The sequence below is a fragment of the Cynara cardunculus genome (assembly GCF_001531365.2).
Source record: "Cynara cardunculus var. scolymus isolate 2C chromosome LG 10, CcrdV1, whole genome shotgun sequence".
Taxonomy (NCBI): Eukaryota; Viridiplantae; Streptophyta; class Magnoliopsida; order Asterales; family Asteraceae; genus Cynara; species Cynara cardunculus.
The window spans coordinates 3449367-3454471 of NC_037537.1; the positions used below are offsets into that span (position 1 = coordinate 3449367).

The 5105-nt window shown below is 31.9% G+C and overlaps 1 non-coding gene across 1 annotated transcript; it reads right to left on the reverse strand.

The window, feature by feature from the left end:
- Window positions 1-900: 900 nt before the first annotated feature.
- Window positions 901-1007, reverse strand: LOC112520560. The gene has a single exon (XR_003070032.1). It is a non-coding gene; the product is annotated as a small nucleolar RNA R71 (small nucleolar RNA).
- Window positions 1008-5105: the final 4098 nt, after the last annotated feature.

Sequence of the window (5105 nt, forward strand, 5' to 3'; positions counted from 1 at the left end):
TGGACGATAATCCGGTACTTGTACCACTTTATTACTTGGAAAGACGACGTTGAGCCGTATTGTACACTTGCTTTGTGGCATAATTTCATTAGTGTAAAGGTGTGAAATATAACCGACCAAGTTTTTGGCGCCGTTGTCGGGGATTGCTTCGTTAAAGTTTTATTTTGAGTAAATTAAAAGATTTGATTTTTCTAGTACCATTGGAATCGTTTTTAAAAGTGGTGTATGCCACGGTCACATCGCGGGGAATTTTTCGAATTTGATCCTGATATTGAGAGAACGTTTCACCATCGTAGGAGGGCTCAAAGAGCAATTTTTGCTCTACTCCCTCCGAACATGGTGTTACCTCCCCCAATTATTTCGGAAATACCACATTTGGAAAACCAACCGTCGGGTTTTGAATAAATTCCACAATTCCCGAATTTTCATCAAGTACATCCACATAATGGTAATAATTTGGACATAGAATCGGAACCTAATGAGCACCAAAGAGCACAAACTCCGTACATCATTAATTTGGCAAATTCCAAAAATGAAAGGATCATGGATTATGCTATTCCGGATTTTGAGCAATTAAATTCCGGGATAGTTAGGCCACATATGACCGCTCTTCATTTTGAACTCAAACCGATAATGTTTCATATGTTGCAAACAAATGGCCAATTTGCCGGATTACCTTCGGAGGACCCACATTCGCATTTAAAATCTTTTATGGAAATCACTTATGATTTCTTGATCCCGGGAGTGTCAAATGACGCTTTAAGACTCACTTTATTTCCATTTTTCTTGAGGGATCGGGCTGAAGCATGGTTTAACTCTTTAACATCGGGTTTTGTGCCGTCGTGGAGTAACATGGCGGAATTTTTTTTGCGAAAATATTTCCCACCAACAAGGAACGCTAAGTCCAGAAACAAGATCTGTCTTTTCAAACAAATGGACGATGAGGCTGTTCCTGACGCGTTGGAAAGGTTTAAAGAGTTGTTAAGGAAATGCCCACACCATGGCGTTCCGTACTGTATTCAACTTGAGACGTTTTACAATGGGTTAAATCCCATAGCAAAACAAATGCTCGATGCGACTGCGGGCGGAGCCTTTACAGCCATGACCTATAATGAAGGATATGAAATCCTATAAAAGATCTCAGCCAACAATGGGCATTGGGCAGACCCACGTGCTCAATCACAGAAWAARACTGHTGGGATACATGATGTAGATGCATATACTGCATTAACAGCTCAGCTTACCTCCATGACCAACCTGCTGAAAAATTTAACTTCTGGTCAGGGAGGACAACAAGTTGCTAATACACCTATCCCAACAGTCCTATCTGTGCTGGTAAGGGGGCAAGGTTATGACGGATCAAGCAATATGTGCGGTGAGTTCAATAATTAAAGGCCTTGATCTTGAATGAAAATAGCTCGACATATTATATCCATTGGTTTGCTCACCAACTTCAATTTGTTGTTGTGGCGGTTGCAAATAAACATGACGGAGTTGAGAACTTTTTTAATATGTTAGGAATGGTGATCAATGTGGTGAATGCTTTTTGCGAGCGTAAAGACATGTTTCGATAAAGTTACAAAGATAGAGTGCAAGAAGCAAGTGGTAAGTGTGAAATTGAAACTGGAACAGGGAAATACCTAGAGCTTTCTCTTATACGAGTCGGAGATACACGATGAGGTTCTCATTACAAAACCATTTTGAGCATGATTTCTTTGTTTCCGAATGTTGTTGAAGTGTTCCAGTATGTTGAAGAGGACGGGGATAATGGTTTTAGTCGCACTCAAGCAACTGGTATTTTAGCATATTTGAAGATATTTGATTTCGTGATTTATTTGCATTTGATGTTTCATATTTTAGAGGTCACAGACTTGTTGTCACGAGCTCTTCAAAAAAAAGGATCAAGATATTTTGGAAGAGGTTTCATTGATAAGAGAAACCAAACAACTATTGCAACAATTTAGAGAAACTAGTTTTGATCCACTTTTGAAAAAAAATGTATTCTTTTTGTGAAGAAAATGGTATTAAAGCTTTGGATATGGAAGACAGTTATTCAAAAAACGTAAGACAAAAGACCAACATCACCAATCGTCATTATTACAAGTTTGATATTTTCAACACTATTGTGGACATGCAAATTCAAGAGTTTGGGGATCGATTTAGTGAGGTAAGTATTAAAATGCTAGCTTTGAGTCTATGTGATTCATTTTCGCAATTCAATATATCAGATTTATTGAAGTTGAGTGAGTTGTATCCTCAAGATTTTAGTCATATGGAAAGGATCACTCTTGAGAAACAATTTAACATATACTATTTGATTGTGCGTCAAGATGAAAAATTTGCCGATTTGAGTGGTATTGCCGAGCTCGCTAGATTCCTAGTGGAAACAAAAAACATAAAACTTATCCTCTAGTATATCGGTTATTGAAGTTAGCTTTGGTTTTGCCAGTTGCTACCGCAACAGTCGAAAGATGTTTTTCTGCTATGAAGATTGTGAAGTCAGATTTACGCAACAAAATCGGTGATGAATTTTTGAATGTTGCAATGATATGTACTATAGAAAAAGAAGCACTTCTCATAGTTTCAAATGATGATGCAATTACTCAATTCCAAAAGATGAAGAGTCGTAGGGCATAGTTGTAAGATGTAACTTTTTATCATTTTTGTATGAAACTGAAGTTAATTATTATTTTATCTCATATCATGCCCCCTACAATATATTTTTCTGCATCTGCCATTGTATGTGTTGGTTTGTGTAAAACCATAACCTACCACTTTTAACTTTTATCGAGATGAATCGGGAAATCTATCGAGACGAATCATAAACTCATCCAGATCAATCGAGAATCCAATAAAAAGAAAGAAAAACTAAAATATGTATAGTTGAAACTATAGTACGTTCATGATGAATAATATGTATATGCATAATAAATATTATGGTGAAAATTAATATTTATGATAAATATGTAATATAAATACTAGAGAGTTATTGGATACAAATGATCAAAAATATAGTATGTATATTTATGACGAATGTTACAGTGAAAATGTATATTTATGACGAATATCATACTGATATATGAATATTAAAAAGTTATTATATACACATGAACATATGTAAATATTTATAATAAATAGTGCGTATCATATTGATGTATGAACACTAAAAATAGTTATCATATACCTTGAAATATATATATATATATATATATATATATATATGTATATATATATATATGTATATATGTATATATATATATATGTATGTATGTATAGAAGAGCGATCAAATGAAAACCACTCCAATTTGTAAAAACCGTAAAAACTACTCTCATCCGTCGTAATCTTATGAAATTTTTTCATGAAATAGTTTAATCTTGTGAAATTGTTTCATATAATACTTTTTTGATGAAGTTGTTTCATATACGGTTATGAAATTGTTTCATATATACTACTAAATGAAATTTTAATGAAACTGTTTTATTATTTTTCTAAAACTAAAATAATGAAGATGATAATATCCATGATTAACATCCTCCACAATAAAAATAATTAATCAACCTCTTATAATTACAAAAAAATGAACAAAATRAAAAATTATGATTGGTGGAATGAAGTTTTTACGGTTTTTACAAATTGAGTGGTTTTCATTTGATCGCTCCCCTATATGTATATGTATAGATATATATGTATGTATATGAAACTTAGTTATAAGTGAATGATAAAATTCTAAATTTTATGATGTAAATAATATATATAAATAAATAAGTCATCTTAAATATAAATTAACTCAATGAAAAAGAAGCATGTTGGATTGAAGAGAATATTTGGTGTCAGTAAAGATGTAACAAGTCCTCAAAAAAGATTAGAAGCATCACCACCTTCTCCTCCATCACTATTACTGCGGCGCCACGCCACCTCCTCAAATTCAAAAGGATCGTCCAAATCGAATGAAACATAGTTTTTTCCTCTTTTGTACGAAAATGGTTTCTTCCAATTACCATCAATTATATCAACCACCAGATGTAAAACTTGTATAATCTTTTCATGTTCCGTTCAATCATGTCAAAATTTGTCTGCCCACCAAACCCTATCTAAGGTCATGAGCGAAGCCACCTTAGAGCCCCCTCAAACTTCAAAGATTAAATTTGATTTTTTTTTTGTTTTTTAGGTGGGTGTACAAATGCGGAAGTAGGACTTGCGAACATAATGATATTTGGATAAATCATAGAAAAGAATGACTAGAAGACCAATTTATACGAGAGAAATGACTATCTTGACCAATTTCCCTAAAACTTATTATTGTTCTTTTTGTTTCGGTAAAGATTGAGCATACTATATACATACATACATACATGCACAATACATATACATACATACATGTACATACATACATATATATATATACATACATATATATATATATATATATATACATACATACGAACATGTAAAATTACATGAGAACATGTATGATCCTCTTAGGTCGAGACAGGGTCATGCTTTTCCCTTTTTGATGGTCATTTATGGGCCCTAGTATGAGTGCTATTATAATATTCTTGTCGTTTTAAAGTAAGGGTAATAAATAAATATTATATTCTTTTTCATTTAAATAAATTATATTTATATATTTTATTTGGATAATGCCACAACAATACAATGTTTTTGTCGGATTTTTTTAAAATTTATTTATCTATTAATTAATGATTATTAAAATAATGGCCAACTTTGTCTTAGTGAAAGTATTTTATGCAGTTAGTTATACAAATTTAAATATGAAGTTTTAGTAAGTTGTAATTATGTATAATTTTACTTGTAATCTTGAATTTTAAGTAATATGCATCAATAAACAATACTTCATGTATAAAAAATGATTTTTAAGAGTTTTTATCAAATGCTTTATAATATAGTATAGATTAGAGCAAATATTGATGATTATAGTTTTTGTGACATTAGAATAATCAGATCAGTTGTAAATTTTAATTCTTAATGCAAAAAATACAGTTTTCGTAACATGATGCCTTGGAATTGATCACTCCGACACTACAACAAATAACACTTGTTATCTATACTATATTATAAAGCATTTGACAAAAACTCTTAAAAA